Here is a 16745-nt window from a genome sequence, read left to right as displayed (position 1 = left end):
TTTCACCTCCTAAATATTTCACGATCACCACCAAAAATTAATCGTTTATATTCTGGTTTGAAACCGACCACATCGGTTATATATGTATATTTGTTTTGAAGCAAAGGCAAAGAAAGTAATATTTCGAAAACTTAAGTTTGGGTGTTTTTCATTTGCACACATTTTCGTTTGGACATACATGAACATTAGGCCGGGGCGATTTGAAAACCTTAAAGGGCGCGTCGCGATTCTGATTCCTGGGATCGCATTGAGCAAAAAAGGCCACTGGTCCATATGTCTGTCTAGGCTGAAAATCGAGCATCCCGATTTTGACTTGAAGTTTGTTATCCACGTTTTTTTTTGGATATTTTTGCATATAACAGCCAAACCATTGAGATATTCGATCCAACTCTCAGACAAGAATTGTAGCCAAGACAATAAGTAAGAACTCTCTAGTACACGGCAAAAGCATTGGAACGCTCCTTCAGTTTTGGCCTTGAGAAGTGCACAATAAAGCGAAGTGACCTAAACGAACCAAAGTATTTTAGTAGCATCAGAACGCTTCAATATTTTTCTGGTTAACTTTTGCAGCACATTTGTCATTTATCGATATTTTCTCAAAGCCAAAACTGTCTGAAAGAGCAATTCAATGCTTTAGGGATGTCTTGGTCTTAGTGTTGGATCGAAAGTCTCAATGGTTTATATGTTAACTTTGACTCTCCTTTTGCTGAAGCTTGAACTTGTGAAGAAAATTGTAAATTACATGTGCACGTAGTTCTCCAAGTTGATCATTTTGTGCGTTGCTATGTTTTTTTAAGTAATTCTATGAACATCGTACGTATGTATGTATGTGTGAGTCTGTTTCAATTCTTCTGAGGAAAAAATTCCCTAGTATATGATGGAAAGATCAAAAAGCTTTAAATTACGAGTATATGCCAAAATATCGAAAAAACGTGGATAAAAAACTTCAAGTCAAAATCGGCAGGCTCGATTTTCACCATAGACATATTGTCCAGTGGACTGTTTTGCTCATTACGATTCCAGGAATCAGAATAGCGACGAGCCCATTGAGGTTTTTTTTACTTCCATAAAAAGTCGACCCGCCCTAATGAACATGCTGTTAACCAACGGGGAATCTTGAAAACTACAGCTTTGAACTTTAAACTTCAAATAGTGAAATATTGTAGTGTGAACAATGAAATATTGTAGAAAGTTTACAAACTCTTTACAGATTGCTAAATTGCTGAACACAATCATAAATTTTCGTTTTACTTTAACCTCTATCGTTTTCTTTCCTTTCAACCAAAAACTCTTTCAATTCAAGTTTTTTTTTTTTGCTACATCATTTTGTCCAAAAAGATCCTCGCACTGAGTGCACTTCTTCTAGTACTTACTTGAATGCAGGCAACATTCAAGTTGCTTCGGTGAAGTGTTGTGTAAGCTTTTCTTCATGTGTGTGGTTTTTGAAATGCTTTGTGTTCTATTTTTTTTCAAGTTTTCTTCTTCTACTTCTATATTTTTCTTTGTGATAAATTGAATTTCTATTGTCTATTGCACACCTTAACAAATGCCACTTCAATCTTCATAAGAGAAAAAGAAAACAAAAAAGTAAAAAGCATGAAAACTTAAAAAAAGGGAAACCAAGCATTCCATCATTATGCATGCAATTCAACACACCACCAGCATCACCAACAATCGACCGCTGACTCACTTGAATAAAATCCAAGGAGTACTTGATGTGATGAATTTTCAATAAAGCGTTTAAGTATCTGTGTGTGTGCGTGTGTTTTTTCCACCTATTAGATCAAGAACTGGAGAAAACAAAACCAACAACAGATTGAAAAACATGGAATTAAGGACAAAGAGCAGCAGAGGATATTGAATAGGAGAAAAACGATTCAAGAATTGAGTCATTGAACGCTGACGACGAGCAAACATGACATCTAAGCATGCTCTTATCAACAGAGGAAACGGAAATCAAACAACAGGTCTTGTATATGCGTGTTCTTTAGTGGTGAAGGTGGTTATGGATTTGAATGACAACGCATACATATGTATGTCACAAGCGCACACACACTTGGTACTTTCCAAACAGTTCAATAGTCATTGAAATGTGTGCGTGTTTTTTGTGCTTAAGTGTGTTATTCAAGGATTTATCTACAAGTGACACATTTAGATGTCTAATTGCATCATTGGTGGGTTTAACAACAAGCACAAGTAAATATTTCTGACACATCAGTGTGTTGAGACAATAAGCGAAAGGTTATGGCGTTAACTATTGGAATAACCATTGTTGTTGTAGCAATGCAAATATCGTCCATATATTTTATTTAGTTATCTGGTTCTGGTTGCTCTGATTCAGATTAAAAAAAAAAATGCTGTAACATGGGCTGGCTGCGTCTATAAAGAATACAGAGACAGGTGAGTGTAGTTAGCGGGGCAGCTCAACAAATGATCTGCGAGAGCGGTTCCAATCCACATGCAGTGCATGTGTTAAGTTTCGTGCCATCAATTCAGGTGCAATATGAATTGAAACGAATGCATTGTCCGGATCATAAATGGGCTACCACTCGTTTTGTGTTGGCAGCGATGAATGGGAGATGGTTTCCGTGTACGGCATTCACACAGTACCTTTGTACAGTGTCGCAAGTACATCAGTATGAATGTTTTTGCAGCCTGTCTGATAGAATCGTTGATCTATGGGTTCTCGCTTGTACATTTGAATCTCTCTCCAGATAATGAAGATCTCTCCTTACATGCTTGTGTGGGGGAAGTGTATCCACTAGGTCGTGGCAGGGATTCTCACGGCGCACTATGTCGCGAGTTCATATTAACTGTGGCCAAAATTAGAAGGACTTATTGTAGGTGTATCAATTTTGGCACACGTACTTATTATTGACTTAAAATCTATAGGACAAAACACTGGGGTGGTCGGTCCACGTTTTGATATAGCCCCCATAGAACCGTACCTCCCTATTTTCAGTTTTTTGAAAGTTTTAGTCATAATGACCAACCGAAATTACTGAAATTTGGTGGTTAGTCTTCAGCAGAGGTATAAAACATTTCACGTTTTGATATAGTCCCCATAGAACGGTACCACCAGATTATCGGTATTTTGAAGATTTCAGCCCCATTATTACACCGAAATTGCTGAAATTTGGTATTTAGTATTCGTTGGCAGCATAAAACTTTCACATTGAAATTTGTCTGCATAGGTCCACGCCTTCATATAGCCCTCATAGGACGGCATCTCCCGATTTTCAGTATTTTGGAGGTTTTAACCCGAAATGGCTGAAAATTGGTATTAAGTCTTCGTTGGGGGGCTTATAACTTTCCACCAGAAATCCGTCAGTATAGGTCCTCGTCTTCCTATAGCCCCCATAGCCTCTCCATTTTTTGTATTTTGAATGTTGTGGCCAGCCGAAATGATTGAAATTTGGTGTTCAATCTTCATATTTCTTGTGAGCTTATAGAAAACATCAAACTCTTGTCTTTATATATGAGAATTTTACTTTAAAAAAGTTTTTTGACCGATTAATGGACAATAACGGTCCATTTTTTGTAAAAAATCTAAGTTTGAGTTTCCCTATTCACCATTTTTTTTTTTTTAATTGATATTTTTCAAAGTCTCTCGTTTTGAAGCAAGATTATTACGTACTTAATAAGCCCATAAAAACATATGATGATCGGTTAATTCGTTTTCGCGCTATATCCAACACCGCAAAGCGCTTTGTTAAAATAGGGGTTACTTCTGAGTGAGGTGGTGGCAGCAAAAAGAGAAATAACATGTTCGTCTGCAGACCTCTGCAGCTGGAACCTTTATAAGTTTGAAGTAGTCACTTTTCACAACTCAAACAACAAATAATATCGATATACACTTTTACACAAATTTCCCACTCCACTAATTTTAAAATTTGGTTCACAAAATCGATGTACTAGGTACCGCAGACTTGGGTAGCTGTAAACACCATATGATCACTATTTACTTCCAAGCAAAATTAAATACATGTTTATTACATCCAAATCAACTTTAAAAATTTATTTTAGAACGATAAATTACTTTACATATTAAAATTTTGGAGCATAATACAAGTTATTAATTTTAGTAAAATAAGGACAAAAATACGTCTTTCCAAAAATTATCAGATTTGAACCTTCCCATGGACAAAACTTCTTGATAAATCAATACCATAAATCTAATTCCTTCAAATTGAAACGTTTACTATAAATTCTCATCAATAAATTTGTATTCCGAAGTACTTGATTTTGACCATTTTTAGCCACGGCCGTGACACTGTGCGGCGGTAACACCCAACCAGCTGCTGCTTCTTTACAATCAGTAGCAACGCGCAGTGCACGAGAGAGCTATCGGGAGAAAAGGAGAGATGGATGGAAAAGCAGGAGTGTGAACAAATAATGATGTACAGGAGATAGAATGAAGTCCGAAAAATCTACTTTAGAGTGAAGCATCAAACTCTTGGCTTTGGCACTGGCACATCCTCCTGTAGAGACCAGCAAGGTAATTTGGTAACTGATGCAGATAGTGTGCTAACGATATGGAAAGAGCAATTTTCCAAACTGATAGTATCCAATACCAGAAGATGGTATTGAACGTATACTACCCGGCCAAAATGAGGTAACAAACAAACATTGTTCCACAACATCCCATACGGGACAAGGGAGACTTCTCTCATATCAATGAGTGCACCCCGATTCATATTTAGCTCAATGATACGGGACCTACTGTTTATCGCCGAGTCCGAACGGCGTGTCATAAGACACCACTTGTGGAGAAGTTTTTCAAGGCTGAAATACTCAGGAAATGTCGCCAACATTACTGAGGGGTATTTTGCCACCGTTGAAAAATGTTTGATGTTGCCTGGCCGGGGAATCGAACCACCGACCTTCTGCGTGCAAGGCGGGCGTGCATACCATTGCACCACGATGGCACCCAAATGAGGTAAAGACAGCAATAAACCGGTTGAAGAATAATTAGGCAGCAGGATCTGATGGCCTACCAGCCGAGCTGTTTAAAACAGGAGGCGACCCGCTGATAAGGTATATGCCTCAGCTAGTTAGCTCCATCTGGTAGGAGGAACGATTGGAACCTGAGCATCCTGTGTCCTGTCCATAAGAAAAGGAGATGAGACTTTATGCTCCAACTATCGCCTACAAGATAGTGTCAGGGATATTGTGCGAACGACTAAAGCCCACGGTCATCGAATTTTTACCAATGTGGCTTTAGTCTTGGCAAGTCCACCAGATATTTACCCTGCGGCAAATCCTGGATATGACCCAAGAGATGCAGATCGACACCTACCACCTTTTTGTCGATTATAAAGCAGCCTTCGACAGCCCGCTACGTACAAGGTATTCCAAACCATGTCCGAATTTGGTAAAATGATTCTAACTGACACAAGATCTTCAGTTAAAATAGGAAAGAACCTCTCCGAAGAGTTTTGTACCAAAAGAGATTTCCGACAAGGAGTGAGCCTTTCGTGTGATCTCCTCAGCATCCTGCTGGAAAAGGTTATACGCGACCCAAACGTTAAAAGAAATGGCACAATCTACACCAATTGCCACATGTTACTTGCTTATGCTGATGATATAGACATGATGGGACGATCAGTAAAAGAAGTAATCAATACCTTTATGAATGTCGAAGGAGAATCTGCTAAAGTGGGTCTGGCGGTAAACGGCGAGAAGACCAAGTTGATGGTGTCGACGCGCGTCCATTAAGCTCGGACCAACTGTTGACGTTGGTTTCTATAATTTTGAGGTAGTAAAGGACTTCGTCTACCTCGGCACCGGCGTAAACACAACCAGCAACATTAGTTGTGAAATACGAAGAAGAATAGTGCTGACCAACAGATGCTACTTCGGTCTGAGTAAGCAGTTAAGGAATAAAGCCACATCTCGTCAAACAAAAATAACACTTTACAAAACACTGATACTACCCATGCTGATGTATGGTATTGCAGTGTTTGGCGTGTTTGAGAAACAAATTCTTGAAAAGATTTACGGACCAATCTGCGATAACGGTGAAAATCGACATCGCATGAACCACGAGCTGTATCAGCTTACAACGACATCAGTATAGATAAACGTATCGAGATGCAGTGATTGCGTTGGCTAGGCCATATCATAAGTATGAGCGATGATGAACCCGCTAAAAAGGCGTAAAAATTCGGGCCGCATGGTTGTGCACGCAGAATTGGAAGGCCAAAGAATAGATGGCGCAAACAAGTGGATGAAGAGATGACAAGGCGCGGGATTCCTGAAAGCGAAGTACTAAACAGAGAAAGATGAAGATATTTCTTAGTTCGGTCTATGGAACAAATGTTCTGTAATGGGCCAGCTAGTAATGATTTATATCATCAACCAGATTTTGTCAATGGAAAACCTTCTATGTGAATGCAGATAAAGCAAAAGACTTCCAATTTTTTGGAGTTCCAAGAAAAATAAAAGAAGTACTTCTATAGATTTTTTCCAATACTTTCAACTCTAGAATGTAGTGAAAACTGTTTTTTTTTTTAAACCAAAATTTATTTTTTGTTACTTTAGTGTGTGCCTATATTGAATATAACATTCACACTATTATCCCGGACATTTTATTTTAATAAAAAATTTTGGTCTCATTAGACTCCATTTTAAAAACCCAAAAACCAATTCGGATTACATTTAAAATTGCGTCAATTTTTTGTTAACTGTAATGTGAATACATAAATTTTTACAAATGAATTTCACTAAATGTATAAAAGTGTTAGACGGACGGACCGAGTCTAGTGCAAAAGTATATATGGGCTGAAAGAGGACACTCTCTGGCAACTTTCTGCGAATACCAAACCTTGCTTCATGTTGTTCCCTAAAAGTTCTACTCCACTAAATTTGGAATTTCACTAAAATTTAGGAAAAACAAGTAAAAAAATTATCAGTCGGTTTTGCCGACAGAGATATACCCTCAGCCTATGTGAATTGGAACTTTCATCTACGGACATATCGAATGTATTTAGGATCTTTTCAGAATTTTGTGTCACTTTTAGGAAATTTGAACTTTCCGACAAAAACGTGGATTAGTTTAAAAGTGTTGCGGATGAGGGAATGGACCAACATAGTGCTTTACGGAAGTGGATCTTATTTTGAGAGTCATATTTTTTCGATAGATATCGCGCCCACTAGCCATTTCGGTGGGTATGCCAGGAAGCATAGACTTATCCACGGAAAACATAATATGGCTGAAACAGGACCACAAAGAACATCATCGGTATAAATTTCCATAGGATCTCCGAACAGACCCTAAATTGCATTTGGACACAAATGCTGAACTTTTGTGTGGGAGGTATCCTAAGGGGAGGACCGATATGGGCCATTTTAGAAGTTAAAGTCAAAGAACTATGGACTTGCCACTGATAAAAACTTTTACTGTTGTAATTGAGACAGCGATTGCAAGTTGCTTCAACAGAAATCAAAGTTAGTCAAGAACAGGTCTTAAAGTGAACTTATCCGAAATTTTGTGTGAGAGGTACCCGAAGGAATGGGCAAATATAGTCCATATTCAAACATGATCTATATCCGGTAGATATATTACGATGCGTATAGTATGGACCAATTCGGTCCTTCGGACATTTTCGAACTTTTGTGGGGGAGGTACCTGAAGGAGTGACCCGATATGGCTTATCTTCTAACTTAAACTAAGTTTGGTCAAAATATTATGAAGGCCAAATTTTGGATCGAATCGGCAGATCCGTTCAAGAATTATCTTGCGCTCCAACCACTACACACGGTGTCATCGGCGTTTTTTAGACTTTAGGGCTATTTTCTCAGGAAGTATGGACTTGCCCTTGATGAAACTTGTACCGTCGTATGGCAGGCCGTGAATACAAGTCTTTACAACAAAAATCAAAACGATTCGGGAGCAGGTCCTAAACTGAACTTTTCCGAAATTTTGTGTGGTAGGTACCCAAAGGCGTTGACCGATTGACTCCATATTGAAACGTCATCTAAGTTTGGTAGAAATTACACGATGTGCAAAGTATGGACCAAATCGGTTTCTCCCTTCAAGAGTTATGGTGCGCACAAATTTTTCGAACATTTTCGAACTTTTGTGGGGGAGTTACGGAAAGAAGTGGACCGATATAACCCATCTTCGAACTTGAACTAAGTTTGGGCAAAATATTGCTAAATGAACAATGATGAATGAACAATTCGGTGCATTCGTTCGAGAGTTACCGTGCGCACCAGCCAGACAGACAGACGGACATTGCTAAATCGACTCCAAATTGTCTGAAACACATTGCGTCCAAACATACTTGGGGTCTAAAACCATTATTACGATGAGGCACATTTTGCCTGTATGAAAGTGTATGTACCCTCGTTAGCATAAATGCTGAGGGTATAATAAAACAGCTTACTATGTGTAAACGCTACGGTAATTAATTAAAACGTTTCTTTAAGGCAACAATCCTACCTACCTAACAAAAAAACAATAAACACAATATCTGTTATATTTTCCTAGACATAGCTATTTCTTCCTCCAGAAATTTGCTAAAATGTCTTATTTTCCAAAATAGGAAAATAGGAGTACACCACGTTAAATATTATGACCTAATTTTTGGTTTCCTTAGTTTCAATAGAATTACTATCGAGTACCGTATAGAAATTATCAATCGATGAGAACATAAAATTGGGGTTTTGGCCAGAAAAATTGATTTCTGAACCAATGTACGACGGTATGTACATTGTACACATTAAGCAAATCTACCTCGGCAGTCCCACTCTTAACACCTACCCCAATACATTCCATGTATAAATCTCTAGAGTCAAGCGAGATATGCCTGTACTTGACAGACTGGTATATAAGGAAGGCAAGTCCTCCTCCTCCACTTCTTGTACCATCCTTCCGCAGAACGTTGTAACCATCGCAACGTTGAAAGTTATAGGGGGCAGTGAGTGTTGTTTCTTGGATGGCGGAGGGTATCATGTTTTTTCACTCATAAATTCCAGATTTTCACTGAACTTTTTCAAAACTATCCAGGCTTTTGTGAGGGAGATATCATAATTATGCAAACAATAATATACAAATACGCCAAGATAAAATTTTCAAAACTATTCTCGAATAGACCTTAAAAGTCACTAAATTGAAAACTATTGGACTTTGTTTTGGGCGAACGAGAGGATATATTCCATCTTCGAACTTGATCTGATTGCTTAATTTGCAATTCAAAGCATTTCCCACTGAAGTCACTAATTTTATTAAATTATTAAATCAATAGGAACAAAAACAGTTGTCCATAAAAAAATCCATTGCCGTTTATGTTCGTTTAACGGCAAACACTTTGTTCGCATTCAATAGATAGCCGCTCAATATTTGTTTTAAAAAATTCATCAAAAATTTATTGTCTTTTTTACAATAATTCTATTTAGATTCAATAAAGCGGCGTTCAGTGTTTGTTTTATATATTTTGACATATATCAAAGTTACGTAAGCAATGGTGGAAAATTGTTTGGGCATCCAAAGAACAAAGGGTAACGGCATGGTACGAAACCTAATTGCAATCCATGACACTGACAATCAAAAAAAAAAAAAAACAGGTCAGATGCCAAATGTTATTTTTGTAAACATCAATGGCTTTTCTGAGGTTGTTCTATTTGAAACAAAAAGATCTGTCATATCAAATGGACACAAACATGTTTATTTTTTGTTATTTTTAACTCGGTACAAAATCTAGATAGTAAAGTACGATTTAGTAGTTGCAAGTTCCCCAGAATATATAGATACTAAAATAATTATATATCTATACTTATAAAAGAGTTCAGTAATGATGACTCACTGACTCACTGATTCACTGACTCACTGACTGACTGACTGACTGATAATCAACGCCCAGACTAAACGGCTAAAGCTAGAATCTTGAAATTTTGGGTGAGGGTCACTCTTGGTCCGAAGGTGTCAGATAAGGCTGGATTTTTGGAAATTCGAACTAGAACTGTACTAAAAGGTACTAAATATGGTACCCTTTGTATTAGGCAAACGCGAAGAGCTAGAATTCTGAAATTTGGAATGAGGTTCACTGATGGTGAGTTAGAAAGGTGTACCAAATGGTTTTTGGAAATTCGAACTATAAGTGTACGAAAAGTACTAAAAGTTACTAAATTTAGTACGTGAACGGATAGAGCTAAAATCTTGAAATTTGGAATGCAAATCAAGGTTAGAAAGATGAGTTGATACAAGGAGGTGGTTTTGAAAATGTGCACTCATGTGTACGAATAGTACTAAATGGTACTAAATTTGGTACAATTTGAATTAGGGCGAACCGATAAAGTTTGAATTCTGAAATTTGTGAATTACTATTACTGTTGGAGTGTAGGTTAGAGATATGGAGGTAGTTTTCGAAGTTCGTACATATGGGTACGAAAGGTACTAAATAGTACCAAATAAGGTGCAATTTGGATTTGGGGGAACGGATGGAGCTGGAATCCTGAAATTTAGAATTAGGATTACTGTCGGGGTGTAGGATAGAAGTATTTTGGAAATTCGTACTTTTGGGTACTAAAATTACTAAATGGTACCAAATTTGGTACAATATGAATTTAAGTGATCGAATAGAGCTGGAATAGTGAAATTTGGAATTAAGATTACTATTGGAGTGTGGGATTGGGATACTTTTGGAAATTCGTACTTATGGCAACGAAAACTATTAAATGGTACCAAATTTTGTACAGTTTGGATTTGGGTGATCAGATACATTTGGAATCCTGAAATTCGAAAGTAAGATTACTTTTGGAGTGTTGGATAGAAGTAGGTTTGGAAATTCGGACCTATGGGAACAAAAAGTACTAAATGGTACTAAATTTGGTATAATTTGGAATACGGTGATCTGATGCAGCTGTAATTCTGAAATTTGGAATTAAGATTACTGTTCGCGTGTAGGATTGAGGTAGTTGTGGATATTGGTACTCTTGGGTACGAATAGCACTAAATAGTACCAAATTTGGTACAATTTGGATTTGGGTGAACGGATATAGCTGAAATTCCGAGATTTGGAATAAGGAGTACTATTGGAGTGTGGATAGATAAAGTTTTGGAAATTTTTAGTTATGGGTAGGAAAAGTACTAAATAGTACTAAATTTGGTACAATTTAGATTTCAATGATGGGATACATTTGGAATCGTGAAATTCGGAATTAAAATTGTTGTTGGAGTGTTGATAAAGGTAGGTTTGGAAATTCGTACTTTGGATACGAATAGTACTAAATGGTACCAAATTTGGATTTGAGTTATCGGATGTATCTGGAATTCTGAAATTCGGAATTAAGCTAATTGTTTGAACATAGCCCTGAGGTAGTTTTGAAAATTTGTACTTATGTGTACGAAAAGTACTAAATGGTACCAAATTTGGTACAGTTTGCATTTGGGTGAACGGATATAGCTGGAAACCCGAGATTTGGAACAAGGTGTACTGTTTGAGTGTAGGATTGATAAAGTTTTGGAAATTTGTAGTTATGGGTAGGAAAAGTACTAAATTTGGTACAATTTGGTTTTCAGTGATAGGATACATTTGGAATCGTGAAATTCGGAATTAAAATTGATGTTGAAGTGTTGATAGAGGTAGGTTTAGAAATTCGTACTATGGATACGAATAGTACTAAATGGAACCAAATTTGGATTTGAGTTATCGTTTGAACATAGCACTGAGGTAGTTTTGAAAATTTGTACTTATGGGTACGAAAAGTACTAAATGGTACTAAATTTGGTACAATTTGGATTTTGGTGATCTGATGTAGCTGCCATCCCCAATTTTGAATTTAAAATACCTGTTGAATTGTAGGATTGATAAAATTTTGGAAATTTTTAGTTATGGGTAGGAAAAGTACTAAATAGTACTAAATTTGGTACAATTTGGATTTGAGCGAACGGATAGAGTTGGAATCAAGAAATTTGGAATTAAGATTATTGTTGGAGTGTAGGATTGAGATATAGAAGTAGTTTTTGAAATTCGTACTTATGAGTGCGAAAAGTACTAAATTTGGTACAATTTGGATTTGAGCAAACGGCAAGAGCTGGAATCAAGGAATTTGGAATTAATATTACTGTTGGAGTGTAGGATTGATGAAGTTTTGGAAATTCGTACTTATATGTACGAAAAGTACTAAACGGTACTAAATTTGGTACAACTTGGATTTGAGCGAACGGGTAGAGCTGGAATCAAGGAATTTGGAATTAATATTACTGTTGGAGTGTAGGATTGAGATATGCTACATCTTGGATTTGAGCGAACGGTTAGAGCTGGAATCTTGAATTTTGGAGTTAATATTACTGTTGGGGTTAGTTTTGGAAATGCGTACTTAGTTTTAGAAATGCGTACTTATGCTTACAAAAAGTACTACATTTTGTACAATTAGGATTTAGGTGAAATTATAGCGCTCGAATCCTAAAATGTGGAATTAGGTACACTTAGGGGTACGAAATGGTTCCATGTATGGTACAATTTTGTATTGGATGAACGGATAGATCTGGATTCGTGAGATTTGGAATTAAGATTATTGTTATCATTTGCTTATAACGTCCGATTTAAGAAATATGTGCCATAAATATACGTAAAAAGTTGTAAATGGCACAGGATTTGGTACAATTTGTTATTGTGTAATGGGAATTTTGAAATAATAGGAGGAGGTTCGTATGTATATATTTACATGTAAAGTACTAAATAGTTCTATAATTGGGGGAACAGATAGAGCTAGAAATGAGGATGGCGGTTGTTGGGTTAGGCCGTATTTGCGCTGAGAACCTCAAATAAAATATCTCAAAAAATGTGGATTGCTCTTGATGTGTAGGCGTGACAAAAATCGAACTGAAGTGGTATGTATTAGTACACAAAATGTTTCCACCATTCTATATTATATATTGTTCATTTGTTTTATATATTTAACGCATACGAAGTAGCGGGCACTTTGCTAGTTTAATTATAATTAACTAGCTGAACCTGGTGCGCTTCACAACCCCGTCTAAAGTAATAAATAAATATGTATATGTTATTAAAATGAACAAAAAAGACAAAAACATCTAAATATGTATATGAATAAACTTTTATTAAATTAATATTTTAAGTCACTGGTTATTTTCGATTTTAATGAATATAGAAGATATGAAGTTGTTTTCCGCCAGTTCAGTAGTGTTAGTCTTTCATAAGCCTACTCTGCCCTATATGTAGGATCGAATTTAATGATAGTTATACCCTCCACCATAATATGGAGGATATAATTCAATTTGTCATTCATTGCATTGTCTTACATTGGGAATACACAATATTTCTGCAGAAAATTGTCGATACACATATGTCAACGTTTTGACATAGCCCCCATAGGATCTGATCCCGATTTTCAGTATTTTGAAAGTTTTAACCACATTATCATACCAAAATGGCTGAAATTTGGTATTTTGTTTTCGTTGGGGGTACAAAACATTGCCGCTGATAAAGCCTGTAAAAGTTGTATCCAAATATCCGAAATATCTGAAATTTTATGATTAGTTCTTGATAGAAGGTCTCAGGTTGGAAAGTAAACGATTCCGGCCGATGTGAAGTATTTAAACGAATTTTTGGTATTATTGGTATTATACCTTGTTTAAAAATATTAATATATTTCAGTGACGTGGCCGAAGGGATTAGTACTTTAGTAAACTATACGACACTAATTTTCTTATTTTACTTAAATTTAACTCGTGAAGGAGGGTATAAAAAGCCGTTCTGACTTGTTAAAAATTATTGTCTTCATTTTATCCTATAGAAGTAATGTTTTCCTTAGGGTTACTCCTCATGCAATGATTATTTTTCCTCCAAATATGATTTAAATATACCATTAGAGAATATGGACTAGGCCGGGGCGATTTAAAAACCTTAATGAGCCCTTCGCGTTCCTGGGATCGAACTGAGCAAAAAAGTCCACTAGACCATAGGTCTACCGCGAAAATCGAGCCTCCCGATTTTGACTTTAAGTTTTTTATCCCCGTTTTTGGACATATTAGTATATAACGGCCAAACCATTGAGATTTTCGATCCAAGACAAAATTGTAGCTAAGACAGTGATTAAGAACTCTCTAATACATCGCAAAAGCATTGGAACGCTCCTTCAGGCAGTTTTGGCCTTGAGAAAGTGCAAACTTTTCGGAAAATGTCGATAAATGGCACTGTGCTACAAAAGTTGACCAGAAAAATATTCAAGCGTTCTGATGCAAAATTCTATCGTGTTGGCATCCATGGACAACGAAAATGCCTTTAGTTCGTTTGGGTCACTTCGTTTTATTTTTTATACGGTAAAAGTAGTGAAAATCTGGGTTTTTGACATTTTCAAATTTAAACGGGCATATCTTCTTTTTTCACAAAGGATTTCTATTGATCCTTCTTCCTTTTAAAGGGGCGAATAATATCTTTCGAACAAGTTTTTTAATCGGTTCACAAATGGCTAAGTTATAGTGGTTTCTTTCTGAAAACCACTATTCGCCCCTTTAAAAGGAAGAAGGATCAATAGAAATTCGTTGTGAAAAAAAGAAGACATGCCCGTTTAAATTTGAAAATTTAAGAAACCCAGATTTTCACTACTTTTACCGTTATAAAAAAATAAAACGAAATGACCCAAACTAACTAAAGGCATTTTCGTTGTCCACGGATGCCAACACGATAGAATTTTGCATCAGAACGCTTGAATATTTTTCTGGTCAACTTTTGTAGCACAGTGTCATTTATCGACATTTTTCGAAAAGTTTGCAACTTTTCAAGGCCAAAACAGCCTGAAGGAGCGTTCCAATGCTTTTGCGATGTATTAGAGAGTTCTTAATCACTGTCTTGCCTACAATTTTTGTCTTTGTATTGGATCGAAAATCTAAATGGTTTGACCGTTATATGATAAAATGTCCAAAAAACGTGGATAAAAAAACTTAAAGTCAAAATCGGGAGGCTCGATTTTCGCTGTAGACCTATGGTCTAGTGGACTTTTTTGCTCAGTTCAATCCCAGGAATCAGAAACGCGAAGGGCCCATTAAGGTTTTTTCATTCCATACAAATCGCCCCGCCCTAATATGGACCCTATAAGGTTAAAGCTTCCTCTGTGCCCACACGTTTTATTTCTTTCATGGGAACGTGCTGTAGTTACTTAGTGGAGTCTCTCAGATATATAATAAATACAATCACATGCGTACCTTAACAGTCACAACTAAATTCGAAGGCTCTCCTTTAAATAATGAATCAAAAGTCCAATATTGACATTATATTGGGGATATATGCTAGCTGAAAGATTTCTTTTAAACAAGGTTTAGTGCCAATGAGACATCAATGTTTTGTACTCATCCAGAATTAGAAATATCATAGTAAAGTCATTCCATTCGAACGATGCGTGTAAAAACTTCGAAATACTAGGTTTATCTGGTTAACCAAAAATTTGTAACTATTTACACAAATTGTTACTGGAAGTCTACTAACACAAAAACAAGTGAGCCAAGGCTATAGTCGGGTCGGGGCCGACTATGTGATACCCTACACCACTACCCCTGTTCATAAGCTTTTGACTAATAAAATTCAAAATATTAAAATTTGGATAGCTTAGCGCCTTTGCTCTGAATGTCTTCATTAACACAGGTAATTTTTTTTTTTGAAACGCATTTAAGTGCGTCGACAGTACAACCCAAATGAAAAATGGAAAAATGGGATGTATGCCAACCATCAATAGGCTTCTTTCTGTGTTAGACCCCCATCATTTCGTGAGCATCCGATCAAAATTTCGTAGTGTGATTGCACAAAAATGGAAAAAGGGATGCATTACCGACTATTGCGATATCTCTGTTGTTTGACCACCTATGACAACCTACTTCACATCGTTGTAAAGGTGATATTTTCTACTTTCCTTGCCAGGTTTTGCTTTCGACATACCACCTACAGAAGGGAGATATTAACTTTGAAATAAAACGTTGGCCTTTTTTTCAAATATTTTTTTTTGTCACATTCCGACCCCTGCATAATATCCGACCATTATCTTCTGTGGGACCCCCAATAACACCCAAAATTTCGTGACGATCCAATTAAAATTGCGACCTGTACCGACTATTGCGATATCTCCGTTATTTGGATACCTACGCCAACCTGCTTTACATCATTGTAATGATTGGATTTTTTACTATCATTGTCAGACTTTGCTTTTGGAAGGTCCGGAACCAAAGGTATGATATTCGTCATTATCTTCGTTGTTTAACCACCTACGACAACCTACGTAACATCGTTGCAAAGGTGATATTTTCTACTTTCATCAGCAAATAAATAAGTCCAAATAAGTTTTTTGCCCATTCCGACCTCTGAATATTATCCGACCATCACCAAAATCAATAGGCTTCTTTCTCTGTAGGATCCCCATTAGCCCCATTCGTGACGATCCGATTAAAATTGCGACCTGTAGCGTGATTACAAGCAAATGAAAAAATGGGATGTATTGCCGACTATTGTGATATCTCCGTTATGTTGCCACCTTCGCCAACCTACTTTGCATCACTGTAAAATGGGATTCTCTACTTTCATAGTCAGACTTTGTTTTTGGAAGATCCCCAACCGGAGGTGTGATATTCGTCATTATTATTAAAATCGCAAAAATAAAAAGTTGGGTTCTATTAGCGGCTATTGCGATGTATTCGTTGTTTGATCACATACGAGAACCTACTTTACACCATTAGAAAGGCGATATTTTCTACTTTTATTGCCAGGTTTTGCTTTTGGTATACCCCATAT

The sequence above is a fragment of the Musca autumnalis genome, unplaced genomic scaffold (assembly GCF_047663935.1).
Source record: "Musca autumnalis isolate F117 unplaced genomic scaffold, ASM4766393v1 scaffold_1, whole genome shotgun sequence".
Taxonomy (NCBI): Eukaryota; Metazoa; Arthropoda; class Insecta; order Diptera; family Muscidae; genus Musca; species Musca autumnalis.
This window is presented reverse-complemented; position numbering follows the sequence as displayed.